At 37.0% G+C, this 26,248-nt stretch overlaps 1 protein-coding gene across 2 annotated transcripts in view; it reads right to left on the reverse strand.

The window, feature by feature from the left end:
- NKAIN2 (sodium/potassium transporting ATPase interacting 2) overlaps positions 1–26,248 on the reverse strand; it is a 999,851-nt gene that overhangs the window by 146,396 nt on the left and 827,207 nt on the right. The window lies entirely within an intron of this gene.

Raw genomic sequence — 26,248 nt, forward strand, 5'->3', positions numbered from 1 at the left:
CCATTTTTCAGTAGCATTTGTTCGCGCTGTGTCTGTGTCACCTTTTGGTAATTCTCACAATATTTCAAGCTTTTTCATTATTATGATATTTCTTAAGGTGATCTATGATCAGTGATCTTCAGTATTACTATTGTAATTGCTATAGGGCAGCAAGAATCACACCCTTAAAAGATGATAAACTTAACTGATAAATGCGTTTGTTCTCACCTCTCCGCCCACCAGCCATTCCCATCTCTCTCCCTCTCCTTGGACCTCCCTAGCCCCTGAAACAACAACAACGAATATTGAATAAATTAGGCCAATTAATAACCCTACAATGCCCTCTAAGTGTTCAAGTGAAAGGAAGAGTCACACAACCTTCACTTTAAATCAAAAACTAGAAATGACTAAGCTTAGTAAGGAAAGCATGTCAAAAGCTAAGTTCGAAGCTAAGCCTCTTGCAGGAAACAGTCAAGTTATGAATGCAAAGGGAAAGGTGGTTTTTGGTTTTGTTTTGTTTTGTTTTGTTTTTTTAGTGGAAGTATCGTTGACATACAATGTTACATTAGTTTCAGATGTACAACATAGTGATTCGACAGGTTAATACATTATGCTGTGCTTTTGAGTGTAGCTACCATCTGCCACCAAGCAACACTATTACAATGTCATTGACTATATTCCCTAGGCTGCATCTTTCATCCCTGTGACCTATTCATTCCATAACTGGAAGCCTGTGCCTCTGAATCCCCTTCACTCATTTTGCCATTCTCCACAATTTCCCCTCTGGCAAAAGGAAACTTTTCTTTCTTTCTTTCTTTCTTTCTTTTTTTTTTTTTTTTTAAGAGAGGGAGAGGTGAGAAGGACAGAGGGAGAGAGAATCTTAAGTAAGCTCCATGCCCAGTGTGGAGCCCAACATGGGGCTTGATCTCACAACCCTGAGGTCATGACCTGCACCAAAATCAAGTGTTCAAGGCTTAACCAACTGAGCCATCCAGGAACTTCAAAAGGAAAGTCCTTGAGGGAAATTGGAAGTGCTACTCCAGTGAACACCCGAATGATAAGAACACAAAATAGCCCTACTGCTGATACAGAGAAAACTTTAGAGGTCTAGATGGATCAAACAAGGAGCAACATTCCCTCAAACCAAAGCCTAATCCAGAGCAAAATCCCACCTCTCTTCAATTCTGTGAAGGCTGAGAGAGGGGAGGAAGCTGCAGAAGAAATGTCTGAAGCTGGCAGAGCCTGGTTCATGAGGTTTGAGGAAAGAAATGGTCTTCGTAACATAAAAGTGCAAGGCGAAGCAGCAAGCGCTGCTGCAGGAGCTGCAGCAGGTTCTCCAGAAGGTCTAGCTAAGATCATTCATGAACGTAGTGGCTACCCTGCACAACAGATTCACCCTGCACAACAACATAGATGAAGTGGCCTTCTATTGGAAGATGATGCCATCTAGGATTTTTTGTAACTGAAGAGAAGTCAATGCCTGGCCTCTCAGTTTCGGAGGACAGGCCCCTTCTCTTGTTAAGGGCTGATGCAGCTGGTGACTTTAAGTCGAAGCCAGTGCACATTTACCATTCTGAAGATCTTAGGGCCCTTAAGAATGAAGCTAAAATCTAGTCAGACTATGTTCTATTAATGGAACAACAAAGCCTGGATGACAGCACATCTATATATAACATGATTTGTTCCATTGTTGAGACCTATTGCTTGGAGAAAAATATTCCTTTCAAAGTATTATTATTCATTAACAGTATACCTGGTCACCTGAGATCTCTGATAGAGACGTATAACTAAATTTATATTATTTTCATGCCTACTAATACAACATCCATTCTGCAGCCCATGGATCAAGGAATAGGTTCAACTCTCAAGTCTTATTGTTTTAAGAAATGTATTTTTTAAGGCTATAGATGTCATAGATAGTTGTTCCTCTGATGAATCTGGGCAGAGTACATTGAGAAAACCTTTTGGAAAGAATTTATTGTTCTAGATGCCATTAAGATCATTCATGATTCATGGGAAGAGGTCCAAATATCAACATTAACAGGAGTTTGGAAGCAGCTGATTCCAACCCTCATGAATGACTTTGAGAGGTTCAGGACTTCAGTAGAGGAAGCAACAGCAGATATGGTAGAAATAGGAAGAGAACTCCAGGAGTAGAGCCTGAAGATGGGACTAAATTACTGTAATCTCTTTATCAAATTTGAATGGATGAGGAGCTGCTTCTGTGGATGAGGGGAAAAAAGGTGGTTTCTTGAGATGGACTCTACGCCTGTGAAGATGCTGGGCAGAGTGTTGAAATGACTGCACAGGACTTGCAATATTACATGATTGTGGCTGATGAAGCAGTGGCAGAGTTTAGGAGGGTTGACTCTAGTTTTGAAAGAAGTTCTACCATGGATAAAATGCTATAGCATGTAAGATTGCAAACTACAGAAAACTCATTCATGAAGGAAGAGTCAATCACTGCTGTAAATTTCTCTGTCTTATTTTAAGAAATTGCCCCAGTGGTCCCAGCTTTCAGCAACCATCACCCTGATCAGTCAGCAGCCATCAGAGCGAGACCCTCCCCAAGCAAAAAGATAATGACTCACTGAACTCTCAGATAATGGTTAGCATTTTTTGGGGGGGGGCAATAACATATTTTTAAATTAAGGTATGTACATTTATTTTAGACATAATGCTTTGTGCATGTAATAAGCTACAAGGAAATACAGATTGAATCAAGGTAACAGTGCATACCTGTAGATTGCCAAGGAATTGGAAAGTCTAACTTTTCTGAGCTTTGAAGTTCCTTGAGAGGAGAAGAGCTACATTAGCATTTTTCCGGTTACGATCTTTGCCTAATTGACCTGGCAGCATTTAGAGGCATTAGCCAGCTGCACAGCAGGGTGGGTGGGAACAGGAAAGGATGAATGGAGGAAGAAGATTGCAGTGGTGATGCAGTGGGCATGCCAGGAGCTTGGACAAGAAAAATGCTGGTGCTGGCTACTGTTGATGCACATCTCCAACTGGGGCCTCACAGTAAGCTAGCATCAGATGTGTAAAGATTTCTTACCTTCCAAAAGGACCTGAAGGATGACCAAGGTTTTTTGCTTTTTGTGGTTTTTTTTTTCAATGATTTATTTATTTATGAGAGAGAGAGAGAATGAATGAGCAGGAGGAGGAGCAGGGACAGGGAGAGAGAGAATCTCAAGCAGATTCTCTGCTGAGCACAGAGTGCGATGTAGGGCTTGATCTTGACCTATGAGATTATGACCTGAACTGAAATCAGAAGTCAAATGCTTAACTGACTAAGCCACCCAGATACCCCAAGAATGACCAATGTTTTTAATAAAGGTAATTAGATCTTGCTTGGCTTTTTCCAAGATCTTTATATGATAAGTGATTAATACAGAGAACTCTAGTTGGAGATCCCTTTCTTTAATTTCCTTTGACATGTGTTCCATAGCTATTTAAAGACTTGCTCCTGGGTTATAAAATTAAGCAAAGAAAGTTCTCATGGGATTTCATCATGGCTGTCATTTGTAATCAAATTGCTTCTTGGGCCTGCAAACTTACCCTGAACCAAGGGTACAAAGGTCAGTATACGCTTCCCTTTTGCTGCTTTGAGGATTTGATCTTTCATTTGACTCTACCAGATTAAATAGCGCCATCACTAGATACAGAAGCAAATCCCTCAGCCAAGAGGAGATTCCCAACCAGCCTGAGACGCAAAATTTATGTGGCTAAAAACTAATCATTAAATGTGTCAAACTCTTCAGCTGCCTATGTTCTTGGTGTTATGAAATGTTCATCTATTTCCAATTATGTAACTGAAGCACTGTCTAACTCAGAGAGGAGATACCTTTCCAAGATCAGCATACTAAAAGCCAGTTAGTCGGACAATGCTCGCAGAGTTGTGTTTGTTTTTGGGCAAATCTGTCATTTCTAAATTGCGACTCTACAGAGGTAAGACTCCATCCACAGTTACGAAGGCCAAAACACACATCCTCTAAGCCAGAATTGGTAAAATAAAAGGATTTAGCCTAGACAAAAGAGCCTTGGTAGAAAGGTAAAGAGGAAGGGATATAATAACACCAATAGCAGCTACATTTACTAGAGGCTTTCTATTAGCTAAGAACTCTTTAATGCCCTTTATTTACACTAAGTAACTGAAACTTCACAACAATCTCATAAAGTAAGTCCTATTATTATCCTCATTTTAATAAATGAAGTATTTCATGAAAAGGTATCTGGGAAGTATCTGGTACCATAAAATTTCAATCAAAAACGGTTAGGATGATGGTGAACATTATTGTTGTTGAGTAATGCTGTCCAATTAGAAGAAAAAAGATAGTCAGTCAAACTGGGAATGATTTAAAGAATGTTTTGAAAACATTCTCCCATGCCAGGAACAACATCCTTATTTCCTGCCGTGGTAGCTCAATTCTACTATCAAAATTCATTCTTCTGAGCTCTAAAGAATTTTCTAATTCTAGAATCCTGTATTGATTTGCATGTTGTTTGCCCCAATGAGGGGTAGTAAGGCTCTCTACTGGCTAGCATATGTTTTCAAATGTGATAGCTGATTGAGAGTATTCTGTATGTTAAAATGAATGTTTCTTACATACTAATCTGTTCTAAGCAGGCTGCTGTGTTTAAGGGATATAAAGATATTCTTCCCACTCTCTCATTCAAAAGGAGAACAGGAAGAAGAATGAGCATCTGTGTTCAGGAGAGGGAAGGGGTTGTGGAACCCACTGAGTAAGGACTAGGTGGGGGGGGGGGGGCTATGTGCTCAGGCTCACAGAAATCCCAAAAAAGGTGGAGGTGTGGAGAACCCAGAGATAAGAGGACAAATCAGACCACCCTGCCTTAGGTGTGTGGGGTGGTTGTCTCTTTACGATAATCACCTGTGACCAACAAAGAATAACCAACCAGGCCCTAAAAAGGAAGTAAGCCATTGGAGGTGTTATGAACACTCATGCTCAATGGTGATATCAATAGAAATGTTAAAAGGATTTAAGTTCCCCAGTTAGCTTTCTATAAAGACCAACCCTAAAGGCCCTCAATGGTAACCCTGTGGAGACCCCTCTCACTCTTGAGAGCATTTTCTGTATCTTCACTTAATAAACTTCTGTCACCTTACTCTCTCTCCTTTGTGCAAAGATTCATTCCTCAACTCCATGAGACAACAACCTTGCTCTCTTGCATCACCACTAAGGAGGGGAAAGAGACCTGAAGGAAAAATGTAAAGTTTCTAAAAACAATTTGAGTTCATCTTCCAATTTTTCTTACAGGCAACATGAGTTTATACTCTCTGATTTCATAAACAGAGGCCATATAATTTTTGAAAGGATTTTTTTCTATATGAAAGATAAGAGAAGTTATTGACTAAGAAAATGACACTTGGAATTTCAAAATAAGAACTGAGGGAGTATGCCTTGTAGCACAGGAGCCCAGGCTGTTGTCCTATCCCTGCAGCCACTCAGCGGCATGACTCAGTGTTCTGACTGACAAAACAAAGAAGTAACATTCAAGGACCTCTATTATCTATTCTAAATTTTTGATGCTTTAAAATGATGTTTAGAGTGAGATTAACTTGAATTGTTTGTCTTATATTGTTATCTAGCTGCATATTTTGGCTTACTTTCTGTTTTTTTAAAGTATGAAATAACAGTTTATTTTATTTTATTTTTTAACATTTATTTATTTCACAAAGAGAGATTGCGTGCACGTGCAAGTAGAAAGAGGGGCAGAGGGAGAGAATCCTAAGTGGACTCCTTGTTGAGAACAGATCCCTATACTGGATCTCGGGAGCCATGAGATCATGACCTGAGTGAAATCAACAGTTGGACATCTAACTAACTGAGCCACCCATGCACCCCAGCAGTTTATTTTACATATACCTATTCAATAGTTTCCTTTCTTTCTCATCATATTTTATTTTCTGAGCAAAGTTAGATGACATATCTTATTGCACTTCTAAGGGAGAAGACAGTCACTTTAAAGTTTGCTTATAGTTCTGTCTCAGCAAAAGTATTAATCGAAGAGCTCTAGCAGTTTGTTCTATTAAAACTCCATTTCTTCCTGTGGAAGTGTTAAGTAAAAACAAGAAAAAGAAATACTCCAAATTCTGGGCTGTCCTTTAATATGCTTGCCTACTTGCATGGATGATTTTTCATATGCATGTGTTGAGTATTTGAATTTACAAACATTTTTCAATTTGTGTGATCTTTCAAGGAAAGTCACCTTATAGTCAAGTACCTCTAAGAAGTAAAATCCCAAGAATCTGGTTCCTCCTTGTTGGCACTCTGACATTCATGCCTATATACTGCGTGGACTCTAAATCATGATTGAATAATTGACTCTGATGTAAACATTTCGCATTATGAGTGCTAACTAAATGTAACTAAACTAAATGCCATTAACTAAATGTAAATTCCATTCTCAGGCATGTACTGATTCTGTCTTTGACCCTGGTTGAAGTCATCAGAAACCAGCAAAGCATCTGTTTGTCTCTCCCCTTAGAAACCGGAAGAAAACAACTCTTCTTATAAGGTCTGAGATAAATTTTCTTTACGGAGAAATATTCTACAAATGATGAATTTTGTCATTGATTTATCCTTTTTTAATGTTCCATATTCAAAAAACTGTCAATTTTTGGTATTTACTTATGTCACTTTACAACTGGAATACTGCTGAGAAATCTTTAATATAATAGGAGATTTAAATATCATCTAAAAAAAATAAAATAAGGTAGGTAAGTGAGAGAATGATAAAAATTTGGTGGTTCAGGGTAATGAATGAACAATGACTTCTCTTGCTTCCTTATCTGTTTAGAGGCTTAGAGTAGTTTCCCTTATCTGTTAAATCATATCTAAGCATTTGACCTAACTTTCAGATTCCTTATCAACTGACACCCTTATATTTCCTAACTCACTTGTGAAAATCTCTAATGGTCACTACTGCCACCCTTTTTCCAAAATAACCCTGACTGCTTCCTTGAATTCAAAACTAATAAAGATAAGAAGAATAGTAATGCTAATTTTTACTGAATACTTATTCTATGAAAAAAAATGGAGATTTTTAGATACATTCATCATCTTATTTTATTCCTATACACAAAACCTAGTAAACTGGGGGGGGAGTGATGTCAGCAAGATGATGGAATAGAAAGCCCCAGACTGTCCCTCTCTCTGAGAGACACCACTTCAACAATACATGGGTGATAAGAAAATAGAGCTTACCACAATAGGCAAAATGGACCTAACAGACATATACAAAGTTTTCTATCCAAGAGCAGCAGAACCACTCATTCATCCCAAGTGCACATGAATATTCTCTTATAACTGAGACATTAGGTCACAAAACAAATCTTCACAAATTTAAGAAGATTTATACTAACCGTCATTTTCACCCACAATGGAATAAAATTAGAACTCAATAGCAGAAGGAAAACTGGAAAATTCACGAATATGTGTGTTAAAGAACACACTCTTGTACAACCACTGGGTCAAAGAAGAAATCAAAAGGGAAATTGGAAACTATGTTGAGACAAATGAAAACAAAACCACAACATTTTAAAACTTATGGAATGCAGCAAAAGCAATACTAGGAGGTAAGTTTATTGAAGTAAAAGCTCATATTAGAGGAGGAGAAAGATTCTCAAATAAACAGTCTAACTTTATACATTAAAGAGTTTGGAAAAAAAATGAAGCACAAAGTTAGCAGAGGAAGAAAATACCAAAGATTAGAGCAGAAATAAATGAAATAGAGAGTAAGAAAAAAAATAGAAAAAAATTAACAGAACTAAGAGTTGGGTTTTTAAAAAATCAACAAAGTGGATAAAACTTTAGCTAGATTAATCAAGAAAAAATAACACTTAAATAAATAAAATCAGAAATGAAAGAAGAGACTTCACAAGTGATACCATGGAAGTTAAAAGGATATGGGAGAGTACTATAAAAGATTATATGCCATCAAATTGTATAACCTAGAAGAAATGGATTAACTCATAGAAACACACTACCTACTCAGACTGAATCCTGAAGAAGTAGAAAATTTTAACAGATCTTAACAGAAAATCTTAACTGGTGAAGCAACTGAATCAGTAGCCAAAAAATTCCCAGAAAAGCAAAACTCAGGACCATATGGCTTTATTGGAGGCTTCCACCATACCTTTAAAAAAGAATGATATTATTTCTTTAATATTCCAAAAACCAGAAGAGAAGGGAACACTTCCAAAATCATTTATGAGGTCAACATTATTCTGGTAAAAAGTACCTTAAAAAAAAAAAAAGATTTATTTATGTGAGAGAGTGAGAGAAAGAGAGGTCGTGCACACATGGAGGGAGGGGCAGAGGGAGAAGAAGACTCCCTACTGAGAAGGGAGCCTGATACATGGCTCCATCCCAGAATCTTGAGAAATGACCTGAGCAGAAGGCAGACTCTTAACCAACTCAACTACCTAGGTGCCCCTGATACCGAAGTATCTTAAGCATTTGGGGCTGATATAACTGAATACCATAGACTGGATGGCTTACAAGCAACAGAACTTTGTTTCTCACAGTTCTGAAGACTGGAAATCCCAGAAGACTCAATGTCTGGTGAGAAATCACTTTCTTGGTGCAGACTGCTGACTTCTCCCTGTGTCCTCATATGACAATGTGGGTGAGGGAGGTCTCTAGTGACTTTTTTATAAGGACACTAATCTCATTAATGAGGGATTCACCATGATCTAATCACCTCTCAATGATCTCATGATCCCCCAGTAACAACTTGCTGGGAGTTATGATTTTAATATAAAAATTCTGGAGGACACAAACATTCAGTTCATAATATTCCACTCTGGTCCTCCCAAATTTATGTCCTTCTCATATGCAAGATACATTCATTCCATCCTAATTGCCCTAGAAGTTTTAACTAATTCCAGCTTAAGCTCTAAATTCTTAAGTCCAGAGTTTTCCTAAAAGTTATGTAAGTCTGAGATGAGTAAAACTCAAGGTACAATTCATCCTGAGGCAAATTTCTCTCCAGCTGTAAACCTGTGAAACGAAAAAGTCAAGTACTTCCAAAATAAAATAATGGGGTAGGCATAAGATAGACATTACCCTTCCAAAGGGAGAAATAGAAAAGAAGAAAGGGATAATGGTCCCAAGTAAGTCTAAAACCAATCAGGTAAATTCTTTGGGCCAGAAGGCTTGAGAATAATCCTTTTTAACACAGTGTTCTACCTTTGGACCCACTACGGTGGCAGTTCTGTCTCACTGACTCTCCTAGACAGTGGTTGTATACCCAAGGGTCTCCCAGGATAAGGCCATGGCTTCATGGCTTAAGGTGGTTCCAACCACATGGTTCTGCTGGTTACAGCTTATACTGCTGTTCTTTGCAGGTGGCGCATCCCTGAGGTAGTAGGCAGGGGCATCCTGGTGCACCTTAATCAGAAAGGCAGCCCCACACTTTGACTCTCTATATCCCCCCCCCACCCCCAGTCTCTATTAGCCCTCACATTGTGGGCCTGTGGTAGAAGTGGCAACCCTGAGCTCTAAATTGCCTTTGAAGGAGTATTTCTTTCCTTGTCTTTAAGACTAGAACCTGGCTTCTCTTGAGATGGCTAATTAGGTTGGTATTCATATCTTTATCAAACTGTTGCTTGACCACACCCTTAGTGTTTTCTTTTGAACACAATTTCTAATTAAAAAAAAAAAATGGGCTGGCTGAGTTTTTCCAAATACTTAAGTTCTGGCTCCATTTTGCTTAACGATTCCATCTTTAAACCATTTCTTTCTTCTTGCATTTTACTATTAGTAGGCAAGAGGAACCAAGCTGCTCCTTCATCAATCTCCTTAGAAATCACCTCAGCTAAATAGCCAATTTCATCACTCACAATTTCTATCTTCAGCAAAGCACTGGAACATAAACATGTCACCCAAATTTGTTACCAAATTATGATAAGGATAGCCTTTTATCCATCGTCTGATAACATTCTCCATTTCCATCGGAGACCTCATCAGATTTTTCCCATCCATATCCATTCTTGAAAAAGAAGCTTTCTCTGTAGCTATCCTCTTTTCTTTATGAGCCTTTACTAGAATTGCCTTTAAAATTCCGTTGCTAACAATTTGGGTTTTTTCCTAGCTTGTACCTCAAACTTGTACAGCGTCTACCCATTACTCAGTTCCCAAACCATTTTCACATATTTAGACATTTGTTAAAGTAGCAATTTCTACCTTAGTTGCTTCCTGCTGCTATAACAGAATACCATAGATGGATAGCTTATAAATGACAGAAATTTATTTCTCACAGTTCTGGAGGCTAGAAATCCAAAAATCAAGGTTCTTGTTTGATTTTAACAGTTAAAATCTAGTTTTAAAAGAGCTGTTATCCGGTCAGTGTGTGCATCTTGTTTTCAGACTGCTGACTTCCCTATGTCTTCATGTGTCAGAGAGGTAAGAAAGTTCTCTGGTGTCTCTTTTATGAGGGCACTAATCCCATTCATGAGGATTTCACCCTTACAACCTAAACATTCCCCAAAGTCACCATCTCTTAATACCACATTGGGGGGCAGGATTTCAACATAACAATTTTGGGGGGAGAAAAACCCATGGAATTCTTATTCATGGATGAATAAAATTCATCCATAACACAAAGTCAGACAAAGACACTATAAGAACACTGTAAGCTGATATCCCTGATGAGCATAAATGCAAAAATCTTTAATAAAATATGAGGAAATTGAATTTAACAGTTCATTAAAAGAATCATACACCATGACCAAGTAGGATACAGAGGTGGATCAACCTACAAAACCACATGTGATATACTATATTAACAGAGCAAAGAATAACAAAGAATACAAATTTTGTAACATCTCAACAGATTCAGAAGAAAAAAATTAAAATAATTCCATACCCCTTCATGATAAAAGCACTCAACAAACTAGAAGTAGAAGGAAATTCCCTCAACATAATAAAGGCCATATATGAAAAGTCCACAGCTAACATTACATTCAATGGTGAAAAACTGAAAGCTTTACCTCAAAGATCAGTAACAAAACAAGGATGCCCACTCTCACCACTTCTACTTAACATAGTACTGGAAATTCTAGCTAGAGCTAAGAAAATAAATAAAAGGCATCCAAATCAGAAAGGCAGAAGTAAAATTATCCCCCATTTGCAGATGCACATGTTCTTCTATGTAGGAAAGGCTCAAGATTCCACAAAAAAACCTGTTATAACTAATAAATGAATTCAGCAAAAGTATAGGACACAAAATAAAAAATATACAAAAATATACAAAAATTACTGGCATTTCTGTACACTAACAACAAATTATCTGAGAAGAAAATTAAGAAAATAATTCCAAGTCTGGGGAAAATAGGGGCCACTGAGTAATGCAATCTCTATCCAATTCCCAACAGTGTTTTCAGCAGAAATAGAAAAAAAAAAAAAAGAAGTTTTAAGAGTTTATGGAACCACAAAAAAATCCTAAATAGTGAGAGAAATCTTGAGAAAGAAGAACAAAATTGGAGAGCTCACACTTTCTGACTCCAAAACCTATTGCACAGTTACAGTTTTCAAAACAGTATGGTACTGGCATAAACTACCAGACATAGACCAATGGAACAGAACAGAGAGCCCAGAAATAAACCCATGCATATATAGTCAACTGATCTTCAATTAGACTGTCAAGAATACACAATGGGAAAAGACAGTTTCTTCAACAAATAGATTTTGGGAAAACCTGGATGTCCAAAAGAATAAAACTTGACCCTTACACCACACAAAAATCAACTCAAAATAGGTTAAAATTTTGAAAATTAAAAATGTAATTTTGAAACCACAAAACTCCCAGAAGAAAACACAGGGAAAATATAACATTGGTCTTAGAAATGGTACTGAAATCACAGACAACAAAGACAAAAACACACACGTGGGACTATATAAAATAAAAGGCTCTGCACAGCAAGGGAATAATCAACAGAGTAAAAAGACAACTTATAGAATGGGAGATAATATTTGCAAACCATGTATCTGACAAGCTTCTACTATCTGGAATATATAAGGAACACTTAAACTCAATGGCACAAAACAAAACAAAACAAAACAACAACAACATAAAACTAACCTAAATTTTAAAAACAGGTAAAAGGTTTGAGCAGATATATATTTTTAAAGGTTTTATTCATTTATTTGACACAGAGAGAGAGAGAGATCACAAGTAGGCTGAGAGGCAGGCAGAGAAAGAGAGGGGGAAGCAGGCTCCCCACTGAGTAGAGAGCCCAATGTGGGGCTTGATCCCAGGACCCCAAGACCATGACCTGAGCCGAAGGCAGAGGCCTTAACCCACTGAGCAACCCAGGCACACCTGAGCAGATATATTTTTAAGAAGACATACAAAGTCTAAAAGATATATTTTTTAAAAATATGATCAATGTCACTCTCATTAGGGAAATGTAAATCAACTCAAATGAGATATTACCTCACAACTGCCAAAATGGCTATTATAAAAAAAGACATGAGTTGGCAAGGATGCAAACACATAGAATAGAAATGCTTGTGTGCTGTTATTGAAATGCGACATGTGCAGCCATAGAAAAGCAGAATGAAATTTCCTCCAGAAATTAAAAATACAACTACCATATGATCCAGAAATCCCCATTCTGGATACTTATCCGAAATAATTTAAAATAGAATCCCAAAGAAATATTTGGAGTTGTATATTCATGACAGCTAAGAGCTAGAAATCACCTAAATGTCCGTTGGCTGAAGTAGAGATAAAGAAAGTATGGTATATAATACAGTGGAATATTATTCAACCTTAAAAAAGAAGTCAATCCTGTCATATGTGACAACATGGATAAGCTTTAAGGACATTATGCCAAGTGAATTAAACCCAGCCACAGAAAAATATATACTACAGGATTTCAGATATATGAGGTATCTAAAATAGTCAAACTTGAGGAAGCAGAAAGTAGAATCATGTTGCCAGGCACTGAAGGAAGGTGGATATTGGGAGTTGCTACTGAGTAGGTACAGAGTTTCAGCAAAGCCAGGTAAAAAGTTCTAGAGATCTGCTATACAGACATGTACATATAGTTAACAATATTGTACAATTAAGAATATGTTAATAGGGCAGATTTCAGGTTATGTGTTTTTTTTTTATCACCTAAACCAATGATTATTATAATCATAATTATAAACCCAATGAGTTATACCTATTGTGGATGAGGAAATAAGCTTAGGGAAGATGCCTAATGTTTGTCTCTGTACCCTTTGTACACAGTTTCAGTGTCTGAAATGGTGATTCCTCCGTTTTGCAACCCAAATTTTAGCCTTACTTTTTTTTAGCCTTATTCAATACCTAATTATACGTACCTCACTCTGTTCTCTCCCTCATTCCACACTCACTAAAGCTGGTCAAAGACTTTTTCTCTCTTTTATTATCTCGCTCTCTCTCTTAATATTCCCCGGAGAACTCTGAGGAATTTTTGGTCTCCTATAATTACTATACTACAGAAAATACTATAGTATAAACTATACTATAATTAACGATCAATCCAGCCAACTCTTCCTTTTGCAGAACATAAAGATATTCCAACTATAGGTGCTCTTTTGTTCTTTGGAACTACAGATACCTCCCTTCGTTCTTCCAGTTTCCTCAACATGCAGTGAAAAGCACTGCTCCATACGTCATAAAGTAGAAACTTGATTGATCGACGAGGATTCAGAAGCAGACATAATTTAGCAAAACCCAGTCTGGGCTTTTTTCCAGAAAACTTCCTTTAATATGTTAGAAAGGTGAAGAAGAGGGAAGCAGTTCTCACATTCAACACTGTTGGATACTACTTTGGCAGGAATTTATTTTGTGCCCAATATTTTAAAAAATCATCATCTTAATGATGCAGGTGAAAATAATAGAGGAAACTTAGTTTCGTGGCTCACAGGATGTGATTTCCTCTATTAGCTAGAGGCATGCATCACCGCAGATTTGAAATTCCTTCATCTCACCTCTCTGAATCTCAGAGCAATATCTACAAGCCCCACCAAAGAGTGTTAATGAGCCACAAAAAGATGGTCAATAGACTTTTCTCCTTCAGACTAAGAATCCAGTTAGTGGTAGAGAAGTTAAGGATGACATTCGAGTTCACCTCTTAGATATTCAGACCAGTTTCTCTTTTTAAAATGTGTCCATTGTCAAGAAAAAGCTAAACAGTATATGGTCGTTGGTGGCCAATCCAATATCAAAGGTAACTGTCCCTCTCTGTACTTAAAATGACCTCAATTTGTAACTACCTGGATTGCTTCCAGAGTCATCCATAATTTAATTATATTTATCCCAGCTCACCTAGAAGAACTCAAAATGAAATGGTGACTTTGGTTTGTGAGGTCAGGATCAATAGCCATTAAGAGAATGAGGAGATTTTTAAATCTAGGGAAAAAGCAAGTACTTAAAATACCCCTTGCATCAGCCTCAAAATTCTGGGTTCTCAGACAATGCAGATATGGTGGCATTTTATCATGATGCGTTATGCAGCTTTAATGCCCGGAAAGGTAGGAGTTAATGCAAGAGTTGTTTGTCGGCTAGAAAAAGAGCTAAAAGTTCAGCTTTCAGAGTGTTTTGGACTTGCATGGCACATTTAGAGAGGCAGACAGATCCTGAAGGAGGACTGAAATAGATGAAAGCTATAAGATAAGAAGAAAATTCAATGTAAGCCAAGTGTATGAGCTTCTCTAATCATGTCATTGGCATCATGTAAATGCCAGACACCATTTATATACAGCTTAGATATAGCAGATGTTGGCATTTAAGTATAGGTTGGTTGAGAGAAAATTGCCCTTGAATGGAAGAGGAAGTTTACTGGCAGAGAAAAATGATTTTCTCAGTTAACAGTTATAACCCCAATAATAGAATTGTTTTCAACCAGAGGTTGCGGGGTGGGAAAGGAGGAGAGATATAATGATACTTCAATTCCAATCTAGAAAAGAAAAAAAATCAGCTTCAGTTGAAATTGCAGGATGTGTGGGTTGTATACATAGAACCTTCTCCTCCCTCTCTTCTAAACCTCAAGGCTTCATGTTAAATGGAACAAATCACATCCTTCGTGGTTCTGCTCTGTTTGGTACAGCTGCTTGCTGCAGGTGGTGCCCTAAAAATATATTGTTTGTTTATTTTGCAATATAGCAGTCTGCAGAGTGGTACCTAACAGGGCACCAGCTCCCTTCTCTTTCTGTCAGTGAACCAAATGATGAAAGACGGAGACCGCCGCCAATCCTAGCATGAAAAGGCCCCAATAAGAGGCACAGGTTGTGCTCGAGGCTCAGCTTCTGATAAGTTCCATTTTCTTTGGATTCATGAAGCAAAGCTGACAAGCAGACTATCTGTCATCAGAGCCTCTGACTGGGTCTCAGCGAAGCCAAGCCGAGCAGCAAACCGCCTTTGTTAGGAGAATCAGAGTCCTTCTCTAGAGATTAACAACTGTCAGCATATGGGGTTTAAAGGGATGAAGACTCTGTAAGGGATCCCAGAAAGAAAAGAAACGTGAAGATTCCTCTCAAGTAAATGTTCACGCAGATATATTGAAATAGAGCTCTCAGTAATTTTTTAGTTTATCAGTTCAATATTCAGATAATTTTACCAGCTACACTGGCGGGGTGCTCACCAGTTAACCCTGATTACCTCACAGAGTTGTTGACACAACACGGTAACTAACACGTGAAATTGTTTTATACGCTATAGAGACAATGATGATGCACAAAATTACATTTTCATTGATATGATTCTGAGGTTCCTCTCGCTCAGTCCCAGATTAAACCACAGCATCTCTTAAAGCTTTGAAGACCGGAAGTTTGAACCAAAAAAATAAAAAAAGTGCACCATGTGGCTAAGACATTCTAATGTAGGCCTCAGACTCACAATGAAAGGACAACAGAGGAGTGGCTAAGCACATTTTCTCATTACGTTTTGGCCACTCCTTTACCATCTTTTAAGGATTCAGCCTCCTTTGACAACTTGTTTCGAGCCTAATTTGTAAGCAACACAGACGTTCCCAAATTTGTGAACTAAGCACATTGCTGGAAATGAATACCAGAACAACTGTTGAGTCACAGACATGGAAATTTTTTTGTACCTCACAGTATAATTTTACTTAAAATTGATTTTCATTGTAATTGATACAGTAGATTAGGACTAAATCAACCTAAACATGATATGTAAGTAAGAGAATGGTATAAAATTACAACAAATATCATTTGTAAAATTTAGAAATTATAAAAATGAGAGAGAATCTTCCCTTAATTCTGGGATGAAGAAAGAAATCAATAGTTATGGAAAATGGGTAGGAAAAATGAAGATAAATCACTGGAAGACACTGCATAGTTGGGGTAAAAGAAACAATTTGTATCTATAAAGTTGCTGATAAGAAACTCATTAAACTTAAGAGACAGAGAGACTAAGAATCAATAAGAAGAGGAGAGCAAGGTGGACATTTCAGAATAAAAGAAGAGATAAAGAAAATCAAAATATCCTTGGAGTCATGACACTTTCTAATTTAGTCCTTGGCGTTGCAGCCATATTTGTAATTAGCATTAACCAAAATCATCATGTGACAGGTAGCTACCTTTTTAGGTAAAATAACATATAATATTATGAATGAAGTTAAGAGGAAGTTAAAAATGATAGGCATATGTGTAAAAAGTCATGGTCTAACCCTAACCTTTCCCTCTTTTTATGGTGATCTAATTGCATTGGTTAAAAGCAGCTAACCAGTTCTTTAGAATATTCTCTATAGCCAAGTCTAACTTTATTTAGACAATACAGATGGACAAGCTCGATTGAAGCAAAATGGGAACACTAAACAAACATCACAGCCTTCACTAATAACATTGTGACTTTGCCATCAAGTGTAGAATCCTTCCTTTAAGAAAGAGCCATTTTGCATGGCTTGTCTGGAAACTTCTGTAAATCTTATGTTTTTGTAAAATATTTTTTTTTTATTCTAAAGAAAAAAAAAGTTGTGGTCTTGACTCAGGGAATTTACCAATGGATTGAGAATCACAATAAAGGTCAGAGAGGAACAAATGACAGAGCCTGGACAAAAGCAACCACGATGCCATGAGGACAGGAAGAGGCAAGAGGAGAGTGAAGACCAGAAATCATATTTCCAGTTGTTTAGAAGAATGGGTGGGTTGAGAATAGTAGAGTTTAAACTCCTATTTATAGGATTGGTAAACACAAAAGGTGCAGGAGGAACATTACAGATGGCTCTTTTTCTACTATGTAAACACTATTTAGCTTACATGTGTCTGCCCATAGTTTTATTCTTTTTCACTCAAGTATAACATGCTAAACAATAAATCATACCTCATATTATAGCTGTCATTATCAATCATCTTTACATCCTTCCTTTGAGAATGCCTTGCTATTATTTGAAAACACTTACACATTCCATTATTATTATTTCACCACTGTGTTTAAAAGTTCCAGTGAAAAGGAAATAGCCATCAAAGACTTATTTCTTTAAAACTTTTTATCATAATAAATGATCATGACTGGAAAGACATCTTAAAAGATAATGATATTATATATTACAAAGGCAGAGGGTAACCCTTTGTTCAAGGCCAATAGCTTGTCATGTTTTAAAAATTTCTCTATTTTAGTATATTTACATATACTTATTTTTCTGAAATAACTTCTGATTTAATATACCTTATGATTTATTCTGAGCTAAGTTTATAATTATAAGATTAAATATAAGAAATGGGATTGTACATGATTCACTGCACAATTTCAGACAATTAAACTTAAATCTTGTATTATTAAAGAAAACCTAATTCTTGGTAATTTGTTGCAGTTTATAATCCTCACTACCATCTTAAATAAACTGGTATTTTTATTCCATGGTGTGTCTAAGCATTCTCATAGATCAAGTGATATTATGCTTCAGGGGTAAGAAAGTGCTTCAAACATTATACAGAAAAGCAGTTATTGCACACTGATGATAATGGTTGATATGGGATAAAGCTTGCCCCTGCATAGGTTAGTGTGTTGGTACACTAAATAGTATCACACTGACTTTAAGAATCACAGTTGTATCTGGGGAATGAGTAAACTTAGTAAGATTTAGTTCATTTTTGCCCATCACTGTGACTTTGTCTGAAAAAATAATATTCTCAATAAGCAGTGGAAGATACTGTGCTAAGGAGAGGATAAATAACACAATCTTCATTGTTTTCAGGCAATTTCTTAAGAATTATCTCATTTAGTTCATAATTACAAAATAGTTTATTATACAGCTGGGTATAAGAGTTAAGGATTGTTATTCCCACACTGAATATTTTACTTTATATTTCTTACTGTGCATGTAGGGAATATCAAAGAATATTAAAAGCAAAAAAGTCTTAGACTTAATCTGACTTTAGAGGCTATTCAAGTTCTTACACTCTGCTTGTTCACTGACTCACAGAACTATTCTCCAATTTACAACAGCACCTTTCAGAAATAAAGCAAAATACAAAAGACCATGATAACTGATTACTCAGGGTTTATTTTTTTACCAAAATTGATTGACAGTTGTGGATAAGACATGTGGGTGCTATACTCTGAGTGACAGTGTTGTAATGGCTTTATTACTGTCTAGAGGAATTGAGAGTAGATTAGAAAGTTAAACAGGTACCCTTTATCATCACCCTGTATCAGTACATTTTGATACTTTTTACTATTTAGGAATAAACCCAGTTTGGGTTCTAAAATTAATTTGTGAAATACTGTTTACATGTTTTGTAGCTCTCAATTGTGTCATGAAATGTCCTTTCCTGATCTATTTACTGCTTCCATTCTCCTATTTCAGTAACTTTGTCATCGGAAAAATCCCTTGTTCACAACTGAGATTTGGTTCTTCTTCCCATATTTTTGTGGGTATTTGTATAAAATATTCTGATGTTACAGTAGGACAAATCATATTTATTTCATTTCATGGGTTACCACCTTTTGACAAGTAGGTCTATGTCTCTGAATATCCAAGAGAACTAAAGTTGGAGCAGTGTGTGTAACATTCGAAGCCAAGCAGCAAAGCTGTTGACCATCTTGGGAGCTAGGAAAGAAACAAAGTGCTTGTTATTCTGTCCATTTCTATATTCTGTCCATATTCTGTCCTGGCAGGAAGTAATTCTATCTTAAGAAGAAAACTGTTGTAGAGTCATGGATGTTAGACTAGGAATCAGAAGACTCAGTTTTCAGTTTGGGCTCTACATTAACTCACTCTTTGGTGCAGAGATATGGCAGACACAGTGTAGGTACACAGATTCAGTACTTGATCACAGGCTAGACCCTGCAGGACTTGGAAGGGAAATGCCTTTCAAGTCACTTCCTGGAGCTGATGGAGCAACTGGAGCTGTGGTACCATTTTGGTATTATAGAATCGTGTTTGTTTGTTTACCAAATGTTATGTGTTTCTGAGCAATTCAGGATAATAGAGAGATTAGTAGTGAAAAGAAAGGAAAGCCACTGATATTTCTGGTGAAAATTTTCAAAATGACACCCATCTAGGTCCTACCTCAAGTCTTAAGGATACAGAATTTCCAGAAGTAGGTCATGTTCATGGTAATCCTTTAAACAAGTGAATAAGTAATTTCTATTCTCAGCCAGCATTAAAAACCACTGTTTTAGAGTAATTTAATGCTTAAATGTCTTTAAGCTTTTCCACTCCCATACACCCTGGAAGAATTTTTAAGAATTCATTTGAAAACTGTGTACATTTGAAATTGATGCTTGATATTTTTCATTGTTAGTTTTAAAAAATTTTTTTTTAAATGCATTTTATTTTTTTAAAGTAATTTCTATACCCAACATGGGGCTCGAACTCATGACCCTGAGATCAAGAGTCCCATGCTCTACTCACTGAGCCAGTCAGACACCTTCTCATTATTACTTTAAATAGTTGCTATTTAAATAGGGCTATTTATTTTGGCATATTATAAATATTATCTTTTACTATTTTTTAAAGAGACATATTAGTCTTTGAAATCCAAACAATGAAATTTGAGTACCACTGTGATTTGAAATTCACCTTCTTTCATTTAAAAACATATATCCCTAAATGTGAGACAAGAATACATCAAAATCCTAGAGGAGAACATAGGCAATAACCTCTTTGACATCAGCCACAATGACTTCTTTCAACTCATGTCTATAAAGGCAAGGTAAACAAAAGCAAAAATGAACTTTTGAGACTTCATCAAGATCAAAACCTTCTGCACAGCAAAGGAAACAGTCCAGAAAACTAAGAGGCAAGACAAGGAATGGGAGAAGATATTTGCAAATGACATTACAGATGTGCTGGTATCCAAGTTGATCTATAAAGAACTTGTCAGACTCAACACCCAAAAAACAAATAATTCTGTCAAGAAATGGGCAGAAGACATGAACAGATACTTCTCCAAAGAAGACATATAAATGGTTAATAGACACATGGAAAATGTTCATCACTAGCTGTTGGGGAAATACAAATCAAAGTCACAGTGAGATACCACCTTACATCACTTAGAATGGCAAAAATCAACAAGGCAGAAAACAAGTGATGGTGAGGATGGAGAAAGGGGAACCCTTTTACAGTGTTGGTGGGAATGCAAGCTGGTACAACTACTCTGGAGAACAGTATGGAGGTTCCTCAAAATGTTAAAAATAGAGCTACCCCCTACAACTCAGCAATTGCACTACTAGGTATTTACCATAAAGATACAGACATAGCGAAAAGAAGGGGCATATGCACCCTCATGTTCATAGCAGCAATGTCCACGATAGCCAAACTGTGGAAGAAGCCAAGATGCCCTTCAACAGACGAATGGATAAAGAAGATGTGGTCCATATATACAATGGAATATTAGCCATCAGAAAGGATGAATACCTACCATTGACATGGATATGGATGGACCTGGAGGGGATTATGCTAAGTGAAATAAGTCAAGCAGAGAAAGAAACTTATCATATAGTTTCACTCATATGTGGAACATAAGGAATAGTGTGGAGGATCACAGGAGAAGGGAGGGAAAACTGAATGGGAAGAAATCAGAGAGGGAGACGAACTGAGAGAGTCTGGACTCTGGGAACCAAACTGAGGGTTACAGAAGGGAGGGGGATGGGTGGATGGGATCACAGGGTGATGGGTATTAAGGACAGCATACGTGGTGTTGAGGACTGGGTATTATATGCAACTAATGAGTCACTGAACACTACATCAAAAAATAACTATACTGGCTAATTGAACATAGTAATAAAAAATAAAATAAAATAAATATGTTGCAAAAACAAGTAAACAAACATGCATCCCTTCAAAACGATGCAAGTTCACAACTCAGGTTTACTATTTACCACTTTAATAGCAATATCGTAAGCTGTATTAAAATCAGGAACCAAATCTTTGCACCAAATCTTTGTTTTCCAATATGTCCTTCCAGATTAAAGAAGGCATCAAAGTGCAGTGTGAGCAATAAGGCAACTCATTTTCATCTGTGCACCATGCGTGTCAGCAACACCCAAAGCAATATTCCTGCCATTCTCAGCACAATCCCAATTTAACTTGGGTAAAGGCTTTCGAAGTCTTGAAAATTTCTCACCAATGGTATTCCTAGATAAGTCTTAACAAGTCCAACTGAAAATATGTATCATTAACTGGGAATAATTGGAAACATCTGTAGCTCCATCCACATGAAGGCACATGTTTTATCTTCGAAACTTTTTTTTACCACAATCTGTCAAACAATGATTTCTATTATTTTATGCACTCTAAAAAAAAACCAAAGTTTTCCGAATAGGGAATAAATAATGATTGAAGGATGAACTTGACAATGACCCTGTTTTTAGCAATGATCAGTGCACCAAGCATTAGACTTTTTCGTGTCATTTATGATGTTCCTGCTAATTTGCATATGGTTTCTAAACCAATTTTAATAGTTGCGGAAGATAGTAAGTTTATTAACATTTTTACTAGTACCTTCTGCTGGTATCCTAAAAATACCAATCACCAATCTGCCATGAACCTAGAAGTGTGTTGGAAGTAAAGGAAATAAAGGAAAGCAAAACCCAGCAATTTGGGTTGCAGCAGCTTAGCTTAAATTTAGAGTTATTGGTCCTCTGGAAGTAACCAGAAAAAAGAAGAATTAAGCATTTGCTTCTTTTTTCCCCCAATGTATTATTTGAAACTGTAACATATATTTTAAAATATAAAGTTACTTCAATACTGCTATTAATATTTTTCCTTAAAGCTTCATTTATTTACATTTCCTTATAAAACATCCTCCATGTTCATTGTGTTGGTCACAGGAAGTGAGGTATAATGTGTGCCTAACAATCAGGAAGCACATTCACCTCCATTCCCCTCACCCATGGCAGACATGGCTAATCAACCACGGCATTCTTTGCCACTGAAGAATTCTGAATTTGGGGGTCTCAGGAATCCATTTCCAACCAGCCCCTGCTGGCATACAGGCTGCCGTCTACTTCCTATCCTTGGTACCAGAGGAAAACTTTGGTCAGTGTGACCACCTTCCCTATTTGCTAGCTAAGACGTCTTGGGAAAGGCGTTTAACCTGTTTTGTAGCCCTCACAGGATTGTTACACAAATCAAAAGATTTAATTCCTGTGAACACATTTTGTAAACCAAGCAGTTGCAATCACAGGTTGTTTGAAGAAATCGGCTTAATTCTTTTGTAATGCGAACAACACCATCTCTGTAGTTGATCTCCACCCTGGCTCTTCCCATATTGGATCTATTTTGTAAGTGGTTTTTTTTTGTTTGTTTGTTTGTTTGTTTCTTTTTTTTTTTCTTTTGGTTTTATTAAAGCTATGCACACTTGTACTCCTTATGAATGTGATACCTGCTATGCACACTTGTACTCCTTATGAATGTGATACCTGATACTAACTAGAAGAAAATGCTGCTGAAGGAGAAGGCTAGAAGTCTCACACCTGGCTCATCAGCACCGTGTTCTGGCAGTCCTCACTGCTCGGCTGGAGGCTGTGTGATTAATAGCCCCTCTTCCCAATTATGGGGATATTATATTCATCTTCCTTTGGCTGTAGATGGAAGATATCTTATGTATGTGCGATGCAAATGTGGGCTTTGTGAATACTAATTTCCAAATCAGCTAGGAGTTGATTGGCAGAAAGCTGAACAACAGGGCGACAGGATTGCCAGGGGTCAGGAATCTGTGAAAGAAAGGCTGAATGAAGTTGGAGGAAATGAGCTAGAGAAATTTGGAAGAGCAGTAGCTAGGAGAGCAGCAGTTTGGGAAAGCAGATCTAAGCCAGACATCCTGGAAGAGAGGGCAGCTTCAAAGATTGGTGGGAGCAAGGAGAAGCAGGGGGTTAGCTGACTTTCCAGAACACGGGGTGGAGTTAAGAAGACTATGGTATGCCACAAACTGCACAAACTATATTCTCTGTCTACCACATCCCCAAAATGCACATATTTGCAACTGGTTTGAATCCTAATGAACCTCATCCCATTTTTGATTGTGACATTGTCAAGGTCAGGGATCCTGTCATTTGTTTTTCAGGATGCCAGCAGGGAACAAGCACTCAGGAAGTATTCACTGAACCCAGCTGAATGGAATGTTGGATTGTCTGGGGGGAGGTTATTTGGGTAACACGAAAAGGGAAGGAGCAGAAATCCAAGACACCATTTCATCTCTTAATCACGACAGCAGAAGCGATCAGAATGCCTATAGGAAGATCTAGTTGGAAGGCTTCCAATTAGTAGGCAGAGCAAATTGTTCATGGTAAGTCCCGTTTTGGTTTCCCTTCTAAAACCTTAGTTAAGATATACTAGGTTTTCTGTACAGCAGATGCTTTCAGCCTGAGGCTGGCTAGACAACAGCAAGCCTAAAGACAGAAAGGGATTTGAAAATTCTCCAAGTAACTGGCTTGGTACACTGTTGCTAACTGATTCTCAGATGATCCACAGCCAGCAACCCCAAAGAAAAATGCTGGGTGGAAGAACAGGTGGAAAGGGGAGATGTAAAGATACCACATCCTGTGATGGTTTGTTCAAGCTATTTCTTATTCAAATAGGGGCAATGTAGACAGCAGTGAGAGCCAGTCACTTGAATTATCAGTCACATCTGCTTTTAGGGACATTCCTTCCATCTTCTTTTCACTCCAGCCACTTTTACAGATGATTTTCCTTTGGGCAGTATGTCAGCCTCATGTGCATTATGTTTTTGTTTTTGTTTTTGTTTTTTTTTAGCAAATACCTGTGTGCTAAAATTTTATGTATGTATAATAAATCTATGAATATAGTTTATACATACACACATTAATTCAACTCTTTAAATCAGTGACACATAACTATCCATGCACATAAGCTACATCCTTACAGCATCCTTGAGGCATGAACGGAAATCTTCCAAAATGTGTGGGTACAGTAATAAAGGCACCTCCAGAGAGGATGTTTTATCTAAAACCCCTCTCTAACACATTATCTCTTCCCAAATACCAGAAACGTTTTATTTTTCCTTTATGAGAATGAATACTTCATCTAAATGGATTTTAAATAATGAAATGACTTTCCCCATCCCATCAAATCTAACTTATTTTTATTTCAATATAATTAAAATGAACAGTTTCAGAGTTTCAGAGTATTGTAGAAGGGTGTATTTATTAAGAAGTGTCTCAGGTTGCACATATTCAAGGGAGATCACTCAATGCTTTAGCCAAAACATAATTCAAATATTCTGGAAATAATTTATGATGATTTCCCAAAATTCATATTCTCCCTTCTCCTTGGCCATTTTGCAGTTGGGTAGGACTGTGTGACCAGTTCTAGAAAATAAACTGTGAACAATGAGCTTCTCTTCCCAAAGAGAAACATTTCTGTGCCAGTGTAGATACTCCAGATCTATCTATGCTCTCTGGCATGGCAACCCATGATGACTGAGATGGTGGCTTCTCCACCAACTTTGTTTTTTTAGTGGCAGTGATTGGCAGAACCTTCTACTGATTAGTAAGAATTAACATTTATGGTTTTAGTCACAATGATTTGGTAATGTTTACTAGCACAGAATACTCAGCCTACTATAGTTTAAGTGTGTGTATATGTATGCATGTGTGTGTGTATCTATATATTTATTTTAAAAATATAATCAATATATATTTGATATATATATATAATCTAATACATATACATTCATATGGTTTTATTAATTCCAGAAGAATTTTATGTGAACTAATTTGAGGCTCTTCTATCCAGAACATTTTATGTCTTGTTATTTAAAAATTGTTGAGTTAACATCATTCTCAAAATAACTAACTGAAGAAAGACTCAAAAAGCAGATTCTAGAGGTGCCTGGGTAGCTCAGTCATTAAGTGTCTGCATTTGGTTCAGGTTGTGATTTCAGGGTCCTGGGATCGAGCCCTGCATCTGTCTTCTTGCTCTGTTGAAAGCCTGCTTCTCCTTCTCCCACTCCCCCTGCTTGTGTTCCCTCTCTTGCTGTCTCTCTGTCAAATAAATAAACAGTCTTCAAAAAAAAAGCAGATATTTGCATTGTCATCAACAATTTTAAGGGTATGTACAGCAGTTTTAGATCTACGTGAAGTCTAAGAAAGATATGTAGATCTGTACATATAGGCTATGCAAGAAATAATTGGAAACATGTATAATTAAAAAATTGCCTTTATAAGTCCTATAAAATTATGCATTTAGGCTTAGTAAAAGTCTTTCTTAAGAAAAGGATATATTTGTTCCACATTGTCACAGTGATACAACATAAAATAATATGTTTTTTTTTTTTTTGAAGATTTATTTATTAGAGAGGGAGAGAGAGCTCATGAGTCAGGGGAGGGGCAGAGAAAGAGGGAGAGAGAGAATACCCAGCAGACTCCTTGCTTAGCAGGGAGCCTTATGTGGTGCTCGATCCCATGACCCCAAGATCATGACCTGAGTTGAAATCAAGAGTGGGATGCTTAACTGACTGAGCCACCCAGTCACCCCAAAAATAATATGTTTTATATAATAGACATATATTATACAAATATGCTCTAGAAATACTGTATACAAATATGGAGGAATCCTTTATAACTCTTACTGCCCCCGGCTGTTTTTTTTTTTTTTTTTTTTTTTTTCAGTTTAATACAATATAAGTGGAGGCATGACAGTCCTAGAAGCAGAATTTATGAAAAACTGAATTGTTTTGAAAAAGGGTGGAAATGATAGAAGGTGATGAGTTGTACTTCAGGAAATTCTAGGAAGAAGAATATTAGCAAACAGAGAGGAGAATTCCCAGGGTTAGCAACA

This window comes from Neovison vison, chromosome 1 (genome assembly GCF_020171115.1).
Source record: "Neovison vison isolate M4711 chromosome 1, ASM_NN_V1, whole genome shotgun sequence".
In the NCBI taxonomy this organism is placed as follows: domain Eukaryota; kingdom Metazoa; phylum Chordata; class Mammalia; order Carnivora; family Mustelidae; genus Neogale; species Neogale vison.